Raw genomic sequence first — 19,999 nt, forward strand, 5'->3', positions numbered from 1 at the left:
AATTAAAAAAAAAAAAAACCTAAACTTTTCTTACTCAACACAGTATATATAGCTATCATTGAAAAAAATACAAGGTATGTCACAAAGCAAAAAGACCAACAACCAAACAAGCACACTCTGAAGATAAAGTAGTAGTGAATCCAGGTCATCAGATACTGGATGATTGGGCAGGGATTAAAATAATTATGAGTAGTGTGGATGGCATGGGGTGGAAGACAAGCAAGCAGGAACAGTGGGTAAAGTTAACAGAAAGTGGAAATGCAAAGAGGTCCTTTCTACTTTGTGACTTCTTCTTTTCCCCATCCTTTATCCCTCTCCTGTTTCCCACCCCCATCACTAGATAGGAGAGAAAGGATGGAGTGGGAAGAGAGATAGAGATCCTTGAATCTAATTTATTTATTATTTTTTCATCTTTGAGCACGACTACTAACAAGCCACAACCAACCCCACTGAATGATCAACAACCCCACTTCTCAGGGACCTAGCATTTGTAGACCCTCTCAAATATTCTCAGAATTCAAAACATCACCCAACTACAGAAACCATCTGCAGCTGGCAAAGCCATGCCTCTGCTAGAGCATGAGGCAAATCATAGTTGCTGGGAAGAAGCCCCACAAACCCACACTCAGGGTTAAAATGAAAACACAGTCTTATAAGATATCTGTGGTTTTTTTCAAAAGAAACAAAAATTCCAGAATTCTTGAAACTTGTAACTCTAGAGGTTGTATGAGAAACTAGAAACAAGAGAACTACAGAGCTATGAGTTTGAAGTTAACCTTGGCTGCGTAGTGAGTTCAAGCCAACTTGGGCTAAAAGAGTTGAGATTCTGATTTATAATAAGCAAACAAACAAACAAACAAAACCCATAGAAACCTCAGATATACTTTTGTGCCTAAGAAATGGAAGTGGGGTGGAAAATATCCATTTCCACCCTCTGGCCTGTTGCTAAAGAAAGCTCATCCTTCTCCCATCTTGGTCCTTCTTGAGTCATTTGCTTCATTTTCTGGCACCAGAGTAGGTTTTTCCTGATTAGAAAAGGAGCCAACTAGGCACAGGTAAATAAGTAAATAAATAAATGCTAAAATAATTCACATTTAAAACTACAAAAATGGGTGTGATGATTCATGGCTATAATCACAGGATTTGGGAAGGCGAGGCAGGAGAATTATAGGCTCAAGAACTAACCGATCTACTTAGGAAGACCATCTCTTAAAATGGCTCTTGATATAGGCTAGTAGTAAAGCTCCTGCCGAGAATCCTCCAATGAGGGGCTGGGGTGTGGCTCAGTGGTAGAGCCCCTGCCTAGAATCCCCCAATGAGGGGCTGGGGTGTGGCTCAGCGGTAGAGCACCTGCCTAGAATCCTCCAGTGAGGGGCTGGGGTGTGGCTCAGTGATAGAGCCCCTGCCTAGAATTCCCCAGTGAGGGGCTGGGGGCATGGCTCAGTGTTGAGTCCCTGCCTAGAATCCCCCAGTGAGGGGCTGGGGTGTGGCTCAGCTGTAGAGCACCTGCCTAGAATCTCCAGTGAGGGGCTGGGGGTGTGGCTCAGTGGTAGAGCCCTGTCTAGAATCCCCCAGTGAGAGGCTGGGGGTGTCTCAGTGATAGAACATCTCTCATGTGCAAGGCACTGGATTCAATGCCCAATACTACAAACAATTTTTTTTAAAAAAAATTATAGACAGATTTCCAAATTAAGCAAGAAGGAATTTCCCACAAGCCACAGGTTCCCCAAATCTTTCCCTTAGCTCCCCTGAGCTTTCAGGTCATTAGGTCAAGGCCAATGATGAGTGAGTCCAGGGATCAGGGGAGCTCCTAGTTTTCTCCCAGCTTAGCACTTTCCTTATTTCTGTTTTTTTTTTTTTTTCTCTCCTCAGACTCAATCATACATCATTTACTCTCGACCTGCTTCAGGCTATGCTATTTATATTGAGGGGAACAGAACTTTTGGCGTGTCAACTCTCTCTGTGGGAACTAGGGTTGTCTATATGCTCACACAGAGCACCTCACAAGCTTGTCAAAATGAAAATCTGAATCCAACAGGCTCAGGGTGGGGCCTGAGAGTGCCTTTCTGACAGGCCCAGGTACAGGAATAGTGTTGAGTAGCCAAATGTGAGGCAGCTTTTGGGGCCTAATACAAGCATTCTCTATTTCAATTGAGATTGTGGATGCACAATTAAAGACGTTTATGAAAACCCACTGGATGTGTGCTTAAATGAGTGTGCTTTATCGTCTGTGACTTATACTGTATATTAGCTCCTTTTGTCACTGATGCCACAAAATATCTGAGAAAAGTAATGTATGCAAGGCTGGGTGTGATGGTTTTTACAGTCACCTTGACACCATGTAGGTTCAGCTGAGAAGAGTCTCAGTGAGGGACTTAGAGGATGTCTGTGGGGAACTGTCTTATTAATTGATGTGGGGACACCCAACCCACTGTGGGTGCCACTATTCCCTAGGCAGGGGATCATGACCTGTCCAAGTGTAGAGATGGAGCTGAGAAATGAGCACACGTGCATTCATTCTCTCTACTCTTGACTCTTGATGTGATGTGACCAGCTGCCTCAAGTTCCTGCCTTGACGTCCCTGCTACTGTGAGTTAAAACCTGGACCTGGGAGCTAAAATAAACCCTTTTCCCCTTAGGTTGGTTTTTTTGTTTTTGATTTAAAAGATTGATTTATTATATGTAAGTACACTGTAGCTGTCTTCAGACACTTTTTCTTCTCACTCTGGCCCTACTTGCTCACTGTAGCTGTCTTCAGACACCCCGTAATCAGATCTCATTATGGATGGTTGTGAACCATCCTGTGGTTTCTAGGATTTGAACTCATGACCTTCTGAAGAGCAGTTGGCACTATTAACTGCTGAGCCATCTCTCCAGCCCCCTTAGGGTTTTTTGTTATTGTTGTTTATTTTTTTGGCTTTTTTTTGTTTTTATGTTTCTTTGTTTTTTGTTTTTTGTTTTTTGCCAGAGTGTTTTTTTACCACAGTAATAGAAATGAATCTAAAATAGAGGATTTTAGATTCCAGTTTGAGGATGCAATCCACTATGGCAGGGAGATAAGGGTGGCAGGAGAGTGAAGTGGCTGGTCACATTACATGCATAGTCAGGAAGCAGCTGAATATGGGAGTGAGGCTTGCCTCCTCCTGTTTAATACTTGAGGCATACATAACTAAAATGTCCTTCTGTGTTAGGAACCGTCATTCTATAATGTTATTTTTCAGCTTCCTATATTCTGTTCTTGCTTCAGTGTCCCTCAGGAGTAGGTGCACCATTTGTGACAGTCACAGAACCACACATTCAAGAATTGTGTGACCTTCCTCTGTGTGTGTTGTACTTCCATGCAAAGTTTCCTGGAGTAACCATTAAACTCTGCCTGGCCTGTGTCCAATTGAATGAGGGCTTGCCTCTTGCCTTGAGGGTCCCATCTGTTCTCCTCGCCGCTGTCTGTGATCTGTGTAACCTGTCTGTCCATCCTGGCTTGCAGCCCTTGTTCTGATGCCCCAGTGGCTTGGCTTTGCCTGTAGGACAGCATCTGCCCTCCTTGGCACAGCATCCCTAGCTTGTAGTGTCCATCCATGCTGCTCCATGTCCTCACATCTTTGTGTTTTTTTAAAAACTCTGAACACTAGCTATAGGTATGTGTATGTGTGTGTGTGTGTATGTGTGTGTATGTGTTTGTGTGCATGTGTGTGTATGTGTTTGTGTGCATGTATGTGTATGTGTGTATGTGTGTGTGCATGTGTGTATGTGTGTACGTGTGTGTATGTATGTGTGTATGTGTATATGTTTGTGTGTGTATGTATGTGTGTGCATGTGTATGTGTGTATGTATGTATGTGTGTGTATGTGTATGTATGTGTGTATATATGTGTTTGTGTGTGTATGTGTGTGTATGTATGTGTGTTTGTGTATGTGTATGTGTGTATGTATGTGTGTGTGTGTGTGTGTGTGTGTGTGTGTGTGCAGTTGGCCATGCATTCATGCAGAGGCTGAAGGAAGACATCAAGTGCCCTGTTCTATCACCCTCCACCTTATTCCTTTGAGATGGGGTCTCTCTGATCCTCCAGCCATGCTGGAAGCCTGCAAGACACAGCAATTTTCCTGTCTCCACTCTCCACTGAGCTAGATTACAGACATGCACAGCCATACCCAACTTTTTACACAGATGCTGGAGTTTCAAACTCAGGTTCTCACACTTACACAGCAACCCCTCTTACTCACCAAGCCATCTCCCCATGCCCACTTTATTTTTAACTGCACTGGAGCTAACACATTAGGATGGGCTGGGTGACCAATGAGCCCTAGGGATGCACTTGTCTCCAACTCCAGGCACTGGGATTGCAAAAGTGCACTGCCTCGATTTTCTTTCTTTCTTTCTTTTTTTCTCTTTTCTTCTTTTTTTTTTTTTAACATGGATTGTGGGGCTGGAGCTCAGGGCCTCATGCTGAGCCACCCTTGGCCCTGTCATAGCTTTGGCTAGGCTGTAACTCCACTCCCACTCCCACTATCATGTCGGCTTCTCTCAGTTGCAGGAGGTCTTTTAGGGTCATCTGGCAGACCTACTCCGTAGCTCATCTTTCAAAGCAACTGTATTATCATGCACCCGACTGCTACACATCTGTCTCAATAGATACAGTGTCCTTTCTGATGCTGTGGTGAGACACTTGACCAAGGGCAGCTTAAGGGAGGAAAGGGCTTATTTGGCATACACTTCTTGATCACAGTCCATCACTGAGGGAATTCCAGGAGGTTGAAACAGAAACTAGGGATGAATGGTGCTTGCTGGCTTGTTCACTAACTACCTTACTTAGCCAAGGACCACCTGCCAGGGATGGCCCTGGCCTCAGTGGGTGAGGCCCTTCTATATCAATTAGTATCCATGGCAGTCCCTTACAGACACATCCACAGTCCAACCTGATAAAGACAATACTTGAAACCTTTTCCATGTGGCTCTGAGCTGTGTTAAGTGCTAATGATGACACCAGATGATACTCACTGGGGTGGTAACCCATCTTTCCCTCATTGATATACTTCTTTGAGATAAGATCTCATGTAACCCAGCTTGACCTCTAACTCACCATGTAGCCAGTGATGATCTATTTCCCTGATGCTGTAATTGCAGGTATGTGCCATTATACCTGATTTATTCAATGTTGGGGATGGAACCCAGGACTTTGTGCATGCTAGGCAAGTGCTCCACCCACTGAGCCACATTTCTACCTGTCCTTCTCTGACTTCTTAGTACATATTAGAGTGTCTGTACATGGTAGTCGGTAGCGTATGTTGAATTAATGTGTTATATGTGTTTGTGTGTGTATGTTGTATGCATGTGTGTATGTATGTATATGATGTGCATGTGCTATATATGTGTGTTCTGTGTGTATGTTGTATGCATGTGTTATGCATATGTGTATATGTGTATGTTGTGTGTATATATGTGTTCTCTGTGTGTATGTATATTGTATGCATATGTTGTATGTTTGTGAGTGTTGTGTGAGTGTGTGCATGCACATGTATGTCTCAGTCCACCATGTTGCTGCTGGAATAGAAAACCATGGACTAAGTCATGTACAATGAACAAAATGGCTTACAGTTCTAGAGGCTGGGGAGTCCAAGGTCAAGGGGCCACATTTGGTGAGGGCCTGCTTACTGCTTCATCCCACAGTGAAAGAGCCAAAGATGTTATATAAGAGAGCAAGAAAGGAGAGAAGGGGTGGGCTCATTTTTCTGTCAGGCGCCCACTCTTGAGATCACTGACCCAATTCTGTGATACCAGCATTAACCTGGAGCCCTTAGGACCTGCCTGCATGCCTGCCTGCTTCCTGTCCCTTCCTGTCTCTCACTAGCTCCACCTTTTCTTTCTCCTCTTCTTCTTCCTCTTCAAGACACTGTCTTATTTAGCCTAGGTTAGCCTCACACTCACTGAGTAGCGGAGGATGACCGTGAACTCCAGATCCTTCCACTCCGTTTCCTGAGATCAGGGGATTATAGGTGGGAGTCATCACTCACATCTTCCCTTCATAGATAAGAACTGAGGTGCGGGCCAGTGACCTGTCTGAAGTCACAGGGCAGGGACATGCTCATCACAAGGGTTACTCGGTGGATGGCACCAGGTTTTAAACTGCTCGGGAGAAAGTGTCTGGCAGTGCTCAAGCTCCTGCAGCATTTAACTGTTCTAGCATTTATTTGTGTGTGCTTGCAATGTGCTTGTGCTAACATGTAGGGACCCGTGGTGCATGTGTGGAAGTCAGAGGACAACTCTCAGGAGTCTGTTTATTTCTTTTACCACGTGGGACCCGGGTATAAGTACCCTTATCTGTCGAGACATCTCACTGGACCAGTGATTACTATTTTATTTATTTATTTATTTATTTATTTATTTATTTATTTATTTATTTATTTGTGTGTTAGAGAGAGAGGGGGCGAGGGGAGGGGCATGTATGTACCATGGGTATACATGTATTTGCATGTGTGTCGAAGCCAAAGAATAACCTGAGTCTTACTGGCTTAGGGCTCCCTGCTTTGGCTAGGGAATCTGTCTGTCTCCATGTCCCCAATGTTATATTAAAAATGAGTGTTACTATACTCATCTTCATCCTCCTGCTCCTCCTCCTCCTGCTCCTGTTCCCCTCCTGCTCCTCCTCCTCCTCCTCCTCCTCCTCCTCCTCCTCCTCTTCCTCTTCAGATGTTGATTATGTGACAACAGCTCAGGGCTTAACTGATGGAGCCATTTTCCAACACTCTCCCAGGAGGAGCTTTGAGTTAGGCACTGACCCTGATGCTGTAGGTGACCACACTCCTCTGTCAGAACAGTTCCCCAGAAAGGTGCTGCTCCTCAGTCTCTTAGACACCACCTTCAACAGCCTCTAGACTCTTGACTACAGCTGAGAGTTCAGATTTTAAAGAAAACAAAAGTCTGATTCAGTGTTTCCAGCAGAAGCTCAAGGTCTCATTTATCTGCTGCTAAAGAAAAGGAAAAAAGAAAATCAAACCAGGGGAAAAAAAAAGGTCCACACTTTTGTGTCTTAGAAAATTCTTAATGTATATCATTTCGCATTACAACAAGCACTGCTCGAAGCAGAGGCTGCCCAAAATAAAAGGAAACTGGAGAGATGATTACCATAAAATACACATGCTAATAAATAGGAGCCCAGACAACCAGTCAGTGAATCTGACTCAGTATATACCACGAGCAAGAAGAAACACCTCAAGGTTTTGCTAAACCAAGTAATGGAGGAGCAGATGGTTCTCTGGAATTGCCAGGAGACATGAATGCATACAGGATCCAGCAATCCCTAAGTTCTCTGTGGGATGGTAGAAGATAGCATAAGACATTACTAGCATTCAAAGTGAAGGAAAGGGGGGCTTATAGATTTAGGGACAGGGATGTGTTTGCCAGGTGACAAAGATAGATGTGTCTGGATATTTGCACTGCGTTCCCCAGAGTGGTAGGTGTGAGCCCACTGATTCACTGTAGCTACCTGACACAGCTGTCATAGTGACAAAATGCTCCTAACTACCCAACCAGAGAACCCAATTCACTTCAGAGAGCTATGTAGGAAAGATTGAGCCCATAAGGGAAATCAAGATGGATTTGGAGAGGATGTTTTTCCCCACCTACTAGGGCAGCAGCAGCAGTGGCGAAGGCAATTGTACCAGGAGCTCTGAGGGTTCCATTATGCAAGAAGGAACTCTGGACTTGCACCTGGCCAAGTTGGTAAAGATGCTGGTGACCCAGGGAGATGGTTCAGTTGGTAAAGGGTTCACTCATGAGGACCTGAGTTCAATCCCCGGAACCCACGAGGAAAGGCTGGGTGTGGTGGTACACTTGTGCAGTCCCAGCACTGGAGAGTTGGATATGGGCAGCTTCTTGGAGCTTGGTGGCTAGTCAGCCTTGTCACATTAGTTAACTCTAGGTCTCAGTGAGAGACTCTGTCTCAAGGAAACAGCACGAGGGCCAGTGAGATGGTTCTGAAAATAAAAAGGTTGCCGCCAAGACTGATGACCTGAGTTTGTCTCCTGAGACTTATATGGTAGAGAGAACCAACTCCTTGTAAATTATTCTCTGACTTTCATAGACATCTGTGACATGTGTGCCCAACAATACTACCAAAAAAGAAAGAAAAGAAAAATCCAAGATGGATGACACCTGAGAATAATATTCAAGGTTAACCTCTGGCTACCACATACTTGTGCACACATGTATACCTACACACATATAAACACACACACACATGCACACATACACACACATATACACACACACACACACACTATTAAAGATAAATGCAGGTTTACTGAAGGACCACAGTCAGTATCCAACATCTGTTTTTATGCCATATCTTACTGGCTCCAGGGAAGTCAAATGGTTCTATCTTGCAGAGGAAGATGTTCAAAGTCAGAGCAAAGGCTGGTGCAGAGGAGCCTGTGACTGATGACAGGACATGTGCCAGAGAGGTCAATTAATAAAAAATCAACCTTCACTTTACGGAAACCTCCATTGCTCCCATCCCATCCTTCACCCACTTAGCCCGTAAGCACCTCTGGGCAATTCCATGGAGCAGGAAGCCAAAGATTATTCATCTCCATCATGTTTCATGAAGAAACAAAATTTTAGGGGTAGTGAAGTGATTTGTTCAAAGTCGCAAGGTCACCATGGAGTTTTATATAAGGTAGAGAAGAAGAAAGAAGAGGGTCCACGCTGCCCTTTGCAGCTTCCTGCCCATAGCAGACATGAACAATCGATACCAGAACTCTAACACTGAGTTGGGATTCTCTGTGAAGTGCTCCTGGAAGTCATTACCAGTTGACTGGAATTGGCCTGCAAAACAAAATCCCTTCAGCTTCTAATCCCATCTGCTCTTCTCTGACTAATGAAAAGATGGAGTCTCTGTGGAATGAAGGGACTTGTCCAAGATTGCCCTGTGTCTCAGTGATACAAAATCTAAGTCCAAGCACCTTCCTTTTAAATGGGTTTCTAATACTGATTATTTAAGGTGGAGTTTTCAAAAGTTTCAGTGTGTGCGCGTGCGCATACACATGCACATGTGCATATTAGCCAGTGTCTTCCTCTATTACTCTGCGCCTTCATGCCTTGAGAGAGCCTTTCTGTTGAGAGAGCTCACTGTTTCAGCTAGGCTGGTCAATTGAACCTTTCCCCAGAACCAACTGCCCAACTATATGCAAAAGTTAAAAACAAAACAAAAACAAAACCCAAAGCTGCTTCTTCTGAGACTTTAGTGAGTCACGAAATCCTTTCTGGAGGCAACAAGCAAATTATCAATGTCAATAAAATGCACTTTTATTTCATACTAGTAATAATTCCCTAAGTCTCAAGGGCTGCTGGTCCGGGGCTTCTGTTCTCATCCAACAAAAAATAAATGCTGTTGGTGTGATGGGTCACCAGGTTAAGGCATTTGTAGCCAAGCCTGACAACCCGGATCCCATCTCGGGTCTACATGGTGGGAGAAGAGAGCTGTCTCCCACAAGCTGTCTTCTGACCACCTCGCCTGACTTGTGTCACATGTGTCTCCCAAATAACAGAGAAAAGAGAGACCTGCTGCACAGTCTCCTGTGTGAAGGCACAGTCTCTTTAATCTTAGCACTCGGGGGGCAGAGACAAGTAGATCTCTATGAGTTCCAGGACAGCCTAGTCTACAGATCGAGTTCCAGGACAGCCAGAGCTACACAGAGAGGGAAAAAAACAGACAGAAAGAAAAAAGAAAAGAGAAGAAAAGAAAGGAAAGGGAGAGAGACCCTAAGATCCTGTGGCTGTGAAGCCAGCCACCAGGAGCAACGCCCTGAGCACAGGTGACCATCCTGCCCCTAACCCATGTGCTCCACTTTGAGAAAGACAGAAGGTATCGCATCTGTGTTCACCATGGGTGCCAACACCAGCAAGCATCAAACCAAACAGGCCATGGAGACACTCTGTGAAGCTCAGAGCTCACATTCTGATTCAAAAGGTGGAGGCAGGGAGACAGTCTGGGCCTAGTGCACGAATTTGAAATCTCAGAAGAGACACACCTTCTCTCACAAGGCCACACCTCCTAATGCTTCCCAAACAGCTCATCAACTGGGGACTAAGCATGCAAATATATGAGCTTATGGGAACCACGTTCATTCAAAAAGCCACTGGAGGAGGAGGAAGAAGAAGAGGAAGAGAAAGAGGAGAAGGAAGAAGAGGAAGAGGAGGAACCTACTGATTTAGAGTAGAATGCTCTGGACATTACCAGCAAAGTTGGACTTAACCTGGCTAAGTCCAGTTGTCTGACCTAAGTATACTTTTTGTTTTGTTTTGTTTTGTTTTGTTTTGTTTTGAGTGCTGAGAATTAAGTCTAGAGGCTCAGGCAGACTAGGCAAACACCCTACCATGGGGCTACATTCGCAGCCCAGTACACAGCTTTAACCAATAGAAATGCTTACCGATGGTAGACTGGGAGAAAAAAAAATTACATTATGCTGTGAAGCCTCAGCCAAACCCACGGAGGAGTTTCCCAGAACTGCCTAAGTAAAGGAGGCAGGAGACTGCGGGGATCTTGTGTGGCTGCATTTGTGAGAAGGTTCAGGAAGGCTAGGCAAGGCTTAGGAAATATAGGGGAGAGTCTACCTCGGCTGGCTATTGAGAGGGCTTGAGAGAGACACCCTGGAGGTCTGTGAATGACCCGGTGCCTAGATCTGATTGGCTCTACGTGTATACAGGAAATCTCTCTCGTCCTAGATTCACTTCTAGTTGCATGAAAATCACTGTGTGGAAATGACATGAAAATAGAAGTGAAACTCTACCTAGGGGAACGAGGTGGGGGAGGGGAGAGGTAAGAAACAGGGTAGGGTAGGGGAGAGGCTGGGAAACAGGGTGGGGGAGGGGAGAGGCTGAGGAGGGTGTGGGGGAATGGCTTCATATAGTCCAGTCCAAGAGAACCAAGCTGACATATCAATCTGTATGTGTAACACTGAATTGAACAGTGTATGTTCTATCTTAATGAGATCAAATCCTGACCCAGGGAGATGAGTCAGTAAAAGTGTTTGCTGAGCAATGATGAGGACCTGAGTTCAAATCCACAGTTCCCACATAATAGTGGGGTGTGGTCACATGCTTGCCTGGAGACTGTTGCCCGCCTGGCTGCAGCTTTAGTTTTTTCATGAGAAGGTGCACAGTGATGGAGCAGGAGGACATTGAAGTCCTTTTCTGGCATCACATGGATGTTCACACTTGCACATATGTGTGCACATTCACTCACACATACACCACCACATTATAAGAAAAGAAATGTTGTCAGGTGTGGCGTGGTGGCACATGCCTTTAGTCCCACCAAGAGGCAGATGCCTGCAAGAGTTTGAGCCTAGTCTACATAGCAAGTTCCAGGCTAGCCAGGGCTATGCAGTGAGATGCTCTCTCAAAATAGAAAAATTAAGTGGGGGCTAGCAAGATGGCTCAGTGGTTAAAAACACTGGCAGAGAGTTCAATTCTCAGCACCCATGTGGCTGCTCAGAGCCATCTGAAATTCCAGTCCCAGGGGATCCAATGTCCTCAGTGGGCACCAGGCATGCATGTGGTATACAGACATACATGCAGGCAAAACACCCATATATGTAAGTACTAATAACAAATGAAGTGAAATAAAATTTTTCTTCACTGATGGGCATTAGTTTTGAGTCATGACTGAGGCCACAGCCTGGGGTTGCTCATACTGCCCTCACAGTGGCACAGAGTTGAAAATGGATACTCAGCCCTGTTACATTTCGGTGAATTGGAGTCTCCCAAAAAGCTAGAAGTCAACTCACAGCTTTAAAAAAGGTTTCAGATCAGGGCTAGGGGTGGGGGTGGTGTGTTGCTGTCAACCATGTAAGCGTGGAGACCTGAGTTTAAATCCCAGCACAGACATAAAGGGTGGGCTTAGTGGTACATGCTTGAAATTTTAGCATTAGCATAGAGATAGGAGGATCCTTGGGCTTCATTGGCCAGACAATCTAGCCTAGTTGGCAAGCCAAAGGCTGGTGAGACCTTGTCTCAAAAACCAAGTGAACAAGCAACAATACTTGAGGTTGATCTCTGTTCTCCATAAGCATACACACATATGTACTCATGCACACACATATGTATATGCATACACACATGTGTACACATGAATGCACATGCACACATATGAATGTACATGCACACACATACACATGTACACACACATAAACCCATATGTATTCACACATATGTAAACACACATGTACCCATACAAATGCACATGTATGCACACAAACAAATGTATACACACATATAAACACACAGACATACATGTAAACACACAGACACACATATAAAACTCACAGACACACATGTATACAAACACCTCCACAAACATTTCAGATGAAAGAAAGGCTCTAAGATAAATATTTCAATCCCCAAGTTCCTTACCTAGGTGTTTTAGTGTCTTCTCCCACACTGTCCCAGTAAAGGTCCCCGCAAGCCCACCTCCTTCTTATCAGTGCCCTCACAGCACCCAGTGTGTGGCTGGCCCTACTCTGTAATAAGCTTCACAGATCTTCATATGCTTGTGTAAGCACATGTCACAAGCAAACTTCTGGAGCTGTTGGGTTTATTCATTTACATGCTGTTTGTATGTGTATATGTATACATATATGATGTATGTATGTTTGTATATGTATATGTTATACATACATAATGTGTGTATGTTTTCCAGTCAACAGCTTGTAAAGCTACTGTCTCCTTACCCTCTTCCATGATTAGGTTTCACAAAACCCTCTCTTCCCCTCCTTTCCTCTCCCCCTCTCTCTTTCTTCTCAAATTTATGCGTGCACACATGAGTGTGTATGTATGTTCACCCATATGCATGCATGTGGAGGTCAGACATGGACTTCACAGATCTTACTCAGTTGTTTTGAGACAGGGTCTCTCACTGAATCTGGAGCTCACTGGTAGTCAAGACTGGTTGACTCCTTCTATCTCAACCCCCCTACCCAGTGCTTGTTGGACTCTGCTAACTACGGGTGAAGTCTGACATTACCCGAAAGCCCTAAACTCAGTGCAAAATGGTGGACTTCCTTTACCAGCAAGGCTTCTCCTTCTCTGACCTTGTCCAAGGAGCTCTAAACCCCCATACCCTCTACCTGCGAATGTCAGGTAGCCTTGGTGAGATTACCCATTCAGCAAGCATCCGACACTTGTGGAACGGCTCCCCTTGTTAATGAGACATTTCAGTGTCTTAGCCTTCTGCCAATGAACTTGCTCACCCTGGATTTTCCTACCCCTCTTCCCCAAAAGTATATAAACCTTGATTCACCCCTAATAGTATAGAGCTGCTTCTAGAAGCTGATCCTGGACTGTGGTCATCTTTGTTGTATTCATGAGCCTTCTGAAACCCTGCTTCCTTTGTCCTTGTGAGCTGGTGACCAATGACCCTGGGGAGAAGGGAGACCCACAAGTGCTGGCAGGTTAAGAAAGCCCATCACCGCACTCAGCTTTCAAGTGAGTGCTAGGGATCCTGACCTAGGTCCTTGTGTCTGTTCAGCAAGCGCTTCACCCACTGAGCCAGCCCTCTCCTCAACCCTTTTACCCAGTTTTTGAGGCAAGGTGTTGCTATGCAGCCCAGGCTGGCCTTGACATCAGAACCCCAACATTATGGCCAGGTATCTTCTCTCCCTCTCTTTTTTCCATCAGACTGGTTTGAATGTTTCTAGTCCAGCAGTTAAAACTGATACCCCCTCCAGTATTATTGCACGTGTGTGTGTGTGTGTGTGTGTGTGTGTGTGTGTGTGTATGAGTGTGTCTGTGTGTGCATTCATTGTGACCATGTCTTCATAGCTCTGCTCAATTTCTGTTTGTTTGTGTCCATTAGCACTTTCCCCATGAACTCTCTTACTCTGGGGTAGGTGGGATTCCTCCGGGATCTATCCTGTGCCACTCACACACCCGTTCTGTCTGTGGCCTAGAGTTGAGTCACTTTGAAAGGGACTGTCTAGGTTGCATATCCTGAAGTATTTTTTGTTTGGCTCTTTCAGGATGAAGTTAGCAGACTCCAGTGGCTGATTTATAAGTGCTCTTCATATATGAAGCAAAGGGATCTCTGTCCTATCTACTGCTCTACTGCTCTAGCTTTGTTCTGCCTCCTGGCCCAGTAATAACCAAAACAAAAGGAACAGTTCAAAGCAGATGCCCTGGAACATGGTGACACATTTGCTTAACATGAAAGTACTATGCTAATTTTAGGATGATACTTTTACGGTTTTTTTCCTGATGTTTAAATTTAGACAGACAGGATCTCACTAAGTTGTCCAGATTGGTTGAGTTCACTCTGTAGCCCTGGTTGGACTTGAACTTGCCATTCTTCTACCTCAGCCTTCTTCGTAGTTGGGATGACAGGCCTGCATTACTGTGTCCATTTAGGAAGCTCTGTGTGTGTGTGTGTGTGTGTGTGTGTGTGTGTGTGTGTGTGTGTGAAATTATGTGTGTAAGTATGTGTGTGTAAGTATGAGTGTGAGTGTGTGAGTGTATGTATGTGTGTGTAAAAATATGTGTGTAAGTGTGTGCATAAGTATGAGTATGAGTGTGTGAGTGTATGTATGTGTGTGTGAAAATATGTGTGTAAGTATGTGTGTGAGTGTATGTATATGTGTGAAAATGTGTGTAAGTATGAGTGTGTGTGAAAATATGTGTGTAAGTATGTGTGTGTAAGTATAAGTGTGAGTGTGTGTGTAAGTGTATGTATGTGTGTGTGTGGGGGGGTTGCTTTTTTTTTTTTTTTTTAAATTCACATTGAAGCCGGAAGACAATCCTGAGCATTATTGGGAATAATGCTGTTTACCTGGATAGGGTCTCTCATTAGCCTATAGCTCATCAATTAAACTAGACAGGATAGCCTACAAACCCAGGGATCTTCATGTCTCTGCATCCCCAGCTCTGTGATTAAAACTGCATGCCAACATGCCTGATTTTTACATAAACCCTAGGGATTGAACGGGTCCTCCTGCTTGCAAAGCAATCACTTTGTTGAGCCATCTCCCCAGGTTGGGAGGATAATTTTTTTGTTTCAAGACTTTTTGTTTGTTTTTTCCTTTTGTTTTGACAAGGCCCTGGATAACTCCAGGCTGGCCTCAGAGATCCATGTGGCTCTGCTGCCTAAGTGCTGGAACTAAACACATTTACTTTATTTACTTTATTTTTACTTTATGAATGCTTCACTTTCATGTATCTGTATGTACTGTGTGTGTGCACTCAGTGCCCCCAGAGGCCAGAGGGCATGTCAGGTACCTTGGAACTGGAGCTAGAGACAGGCTGAGCCACCGTGTGGGTGCTGAGAATTGAATCTCTACAAGAGCACAAGACTTCAGCCATGAGCTTTCTCCCGGCTTCTTGGATGGTAATGTTTATAGGTGCACTTCCTGAGGTCCCACAACTCATAGGGAGCAACACTGGGACAGTAGTCTTGTCATCTGGCTCCAACTCCTTAGATTTTCTCGTAAAGCATCTTGCTTCCTAATGATGAGGTCAATACTAGTGTGGCAGTGCCCATCAGAGAGCCAGAGTTCCAGCAGGTGCTGGCTTCATTCCCTCTAGGTTTGAGTTGGATGTGGAGCAGAGCCTGAGGGTGGGGCTGACCCTCACTCCAATGTCTGTGTACTCCTCAGTAAGACAGAGGCAGGAGGGAGATTGCTATTCTAACACATAATGCATATGGGGGAGGGGTTGCAATGAAGTTTGCATGCCCTTCTCTTGCTCAACCTGTCAGGAGCATCATCTAGTTAGGAATGGATGTGTGGGCCACAATATTACCGTGGAGCAGATGTACTAGTGATAGGACGAGGAGCCAAAGGCGGAAAGAGGGAGCAATTGCCAGGCAGCAGGACCTGGTGGTGAGCTTTTATTACTCCTGGCGTTGGGCCACGGCCACCCATTACACAAATCTGAGAATGACCGTTATGATCTCTGAGCCCTTGAGCAAATCACTGCCTGAAAGGTTACCTTCCTGAAAACAATCACCCCATTAAAACCACTGGGCCAGGCGGCAGGGTCCTTAGAGGAGGGTGTGGGGATGTGTGCTTTTTATAGGTGCTTTGTGAGAACTATGCTCTTCCCACATGGCCTGGCTGGATAAAGAGGATGAAACCTGGGGACCTGTTCCTTCTGATTTTTCTTTGGGGCTAGAGGTGTGTTCTCTATGGTAGTACAACTGCCTAGAATCTTCCAGTGACAGGCTGGGGGCATGGCTCAGTGGTAGAGCCCCTGCCTAGAATCCCCAGTGAGGATCTAGGGTGTGGCTCAGTGGTAGAGCACCTGCCTAGAATCCCCCAGTGAGGAGCTGGGGTGTGGCTCAGAGGTAGAGCTCCTGCCTAGAATCCCCCAGTGAGGAGCTGGGGTGTGGCTCAGTGGTAGAGCCCCTGCCTAGAATCCCCCAGTGAGGGGCTGGGGTGTAGCTCAGTGGTAGAGCTCCTGCCTAGAATCCCCCAGTGAGGGGCTGAGGTGTGGCTCAGTGGTAGAGCCCCTGCCTACAGTCCTCCAGTGAGGGGCTGGGGTGTGGCTTCAATCTTTAGCATTGCAAGGAAATCCCAACAAAATCCTGCCAATTTTCCTCAGCAGAAACCATTTTTTGAGGGGCTTCTTTGAAAGCTGTCTTGCTTTCCTTTTTGTCCCCAGATTTTAATTAATCCAAGTATTTTCCAGCCTGCTTGGGCCATGCAGTTGCACAAGCGACAACAATTTATCTCCAGGGTAGATTTCCTGAACAGCACTCTGATTTCTTTCAATCCTCATAATCATCCTGTAAGACTGGGCTTGTAAACAGGGAAACTGAGGCAGCCTGGTCAAAGAAGCCTACCCAGTTGTGCCTCAGTGGAGACAGTCATTGGTGACGCGCCCCCAAGTCTGACCTTGAACTTTAACCTTGAATTTGTGCCTGAGGCTTGGATGTTAACAGACAAGATAGTGAGTGACAGATCTGTTTTTCTTTAAAATTCTTGTTTTTTTTTCAAGGTAGCATTCCTCTGTGTAGCCCTGGCTGTTCTGGAACTCATTCTGTAGACCAGGCTGGCCTCAAATACAGAAATCTACCTGCCTCTGCCTCTTGAGTGCTGGCATTAAAAGCATGTGCCACCACCGCCTGGCTTACTTTAGTATATCTTAAATGATTTATTTTAAATAACGTGTATGTTTAAGTGTCTGTGTGTAGGTATGCACATGTAAGTGCAGTGCCCATGGAGGCCAGGAGGGGCACAATATCTCCTGAAGCTGGGCTTTACAGGTTGTTGTGAGTTGCTGACAAGAGTTCTAGGAACTGAACACAGGTTGTCTGCAAGAGAAATACTTGCTCTTAAGCACTGGGACATGTCTTCAGCCCCAAGACATCTTTTATGCCCAAATATCATAGAGTACAGGTTCCCAACCTTCCTAATGCTACAACCCTTTAATACAGTTCCTCATGTTGTGGTGACCCCCAATCTTAAAATTATTTTTGTTGCTACTGTTGTGAATCCTAGTGTAAATATACACTTTCTGAAGGTCTTAGGTGACCCCTGTGAAAGAGTTGTTCAACTCCCAAAGGAGTCATGGTCCACGGGTTGAGAACAGCTGCTGTAGAGGAAGCTGAGAACATCAAGGGTGGGCGCTCTGACTCTATAGATGATGACTTCACAGAGCTCAGCAGGCAGCAAGCCTGTCCTACATCATCCAACAAATACAGACCCAAGACCCTGTAGATGGAGCACACACACACACACACACACGCACATGCATACACGCAGATACACACACACACACACACACACACACATACACACACACACACACGTACACGTACACATGCACACACGTAGACACAGAGAGAGGTGGGGAGTTAGTTTGGACTGGGGATAAAGCAGCTCAGTGATAGAGCCCTGGCCTAGAATCCCCCCATGAGCGTCTGAGGTGTGGCTCAGTGGTACAGCATCATCCCACCTCCGGTCATTCTCAAAACACAGATTCATAGTCCCTTGGGGAGAAAAAAATCTCTTGTAGGAAAAGTGCACCAGAAAGTGGAGAAGAAGCTCCTCTCCATCTTCCCTCAGCCTGGGATCCTGGCTGCGCTCTGGAGCTCAGCTGCCTCCTATACTCTGCCTCTGAGTTCTTTGTCATCAGAGCATACTACCTTAAAGACAGGCGTCTCCGGGCAAGCAACCTCATATTTCACATTCTTTCTGTGGCCCCCAAGCGTCAGGTACAGAACGGCCTAGGAAGTACTCACTGATTGACTGACTCAAATGAAAGCAAATTGGCATTCTCACAAGAGAATTTTGTCTGTCTAGGCTCTCCCTGTATAGCCCAAGCTAGCCTAGAATCCCCAGCCCTCCCGCCTCAGCTTTCAGAGTGCCTGGCAACCTTGTGAGTTTTGCCTGCAGATTTGCTATAGTGATTTTTCATTTTAGTTGCAGGTAGGATCCTTCTTGTGCAGGCTCTGAGATCAGGTGTGGGTGCGGGTATGGGAGTGACATCTCCCTATGTGACATCATCAGCCTGCTTTGCTGACTGCTACTAGAATCTGTACAGGTGCAGACCACTTCCCTGTGATGCCTCACAGCCAAAGGTCCCTGGCTTTACGCTAGAAGCACCCATCACAGGCCTAAGGGGATCTATTTCCTCTTTACAGACGTCTCAGGGATGGAGATGACGTCTCTGGGATTCAGGGAAGGCATGAGGGTGATGATCTGCAGTTAAATTCCTGTCCATACATTAATTCACACACACTGATTTCCAGGACACATTATGCATACACAGGTACTAAGTAAATGTTGGGTGAGGGACCCCTCCCCCGCTTCCTAGTAGGTCATACCTTCCAGAAAAGTCATAAATGTCACAAGAAAAAAAAATTTTTTTTCAAACTACAAATCAAACTGGCTGTATAGAGATCAAGGCTGAGCTGCTGGCCTCTGGCTAAGACAGTGAGAGGAAGTCCAGCTTATGCAGTGGTCCTGAGCAGTCTGCTCCCCATAGCGTAAATATATCCCAGGTGATATGTCACTCTCTCCTGTATTCAGTACCCCTAAGGGACAGATGAGCTCTTCAACCTCCTCATCAGGTTTGGGGAGGAGGCACTAAGCCATGGGTACCCCAATAGACATGTCTCCTACTTCTCTTTGGACAGCAAGGAAGGCTATCTTCTCAAGACCTGGAGTTAGGTTGGGCTGTGACCTGCAAACTTCCTGTCATTTAGGGGTCCAGGAGCCCCTATTTGTTCCCTTCCTCTCCGGTGATCGCTAGGGAAGGAGCCGACGATGTTTGCAGTTAGTGACCCAAGAGTTACAAAGTGAAGTCCAAAACCTTTGGCGAGGGTTAGGGGAGGGGAGAGAGAGGGAGGGGAGGGGAGTGCAGAGTGGAATCCTTACCACCTCTCCAAACCACCTGCCCTATGGTATCCCCTCTCCAGCCTGCCCCTGGTATCCCCACTGCACAGCCTCTTCACATCCTTCTCTCTTCCTCAGCCCGGCCGCACCTACCTGGGGTGCTCATGCTCCACAGGCTCGGGGTGCTGCTTCCTCCACGCTGGTGTCCAACTTCCTCCAGCACTGGGCTCTGGTCTCCAGCGTGCACCTGCCTGAGGCTGCTACCCTCCCTGGGCCTTGGAGACCAGTAGGGATGCCAGGAGCCGGGAGTCCAGGGATCAGAGAACCCAAGGGGAAGAGAGGGGAGTGGGAGACAGAGAGAGAGAGAGAGAAGAGAGAAGAAAGAGAGAGAGAGAGAGAGAAAGTGTGTCATAGGCTGGTAGGGGCGGGGGAGAAAAATGCAAAACCAGACAGGAAATGAGACTTGAAAAAAATTGCAAAAGGTTAGAAAAAGAGATAAGGAGGGGGAGGGGCTGAGCTTGAGCCTAAAGCTTTGGGGGCCTGGCTGTAGTGAGGGAAGGGGTGCTTCAGGGTGGGGACATTGCTGGGCCTGGGTCAGGGGCTGGGGTGCTGAGTGCAAGGTGGCCAGGCCACCTGCTTTAAATGGGGTGAAGCTGGTTCTAGCCTGGGCTATCAAC

At 45.9% G+C, this 19,999-nt stretch overlaps 1 protein-coding gene across 1 annotated transcript in view; it reads right to left on the reverse strand.

Annotated features, from left to right (window-relative positions):
• Nucleotides 1-19,744, reverse strand: part of Card11 (caspase recruitment domain family member 11) — a 128,330-nt gene extending 108,586 nt beyond the window's left edge. Inside the window, exon 1 of the mRNA XM_031338556.1 lies at nt 19,476-19,744. The gene's annotated coding sequence lies outside the window, so the exon portion shown is untranslated. The remainder of the gene's footprint in view (nt 1-19,475) is intronic.
• Between the last annotated feature and the right edge of the window lie 255 nt (nt 19,745-19,999).

This window comes from Mastomys coucha, unplaced genomic scaffold (genome assembly GCF_008632895.1).
Source record: "Mastomys coucha isolate ucsf_1 unplaced genomic scaffold, UCSF_Mcou_1 pScaffold22, whole genome shotgun sequence".
NCBI lineage: Eukaryota > Metazoa > Chordata > Mammalia > Rodentia > Muridae > Mastomys > Mastomys coucha.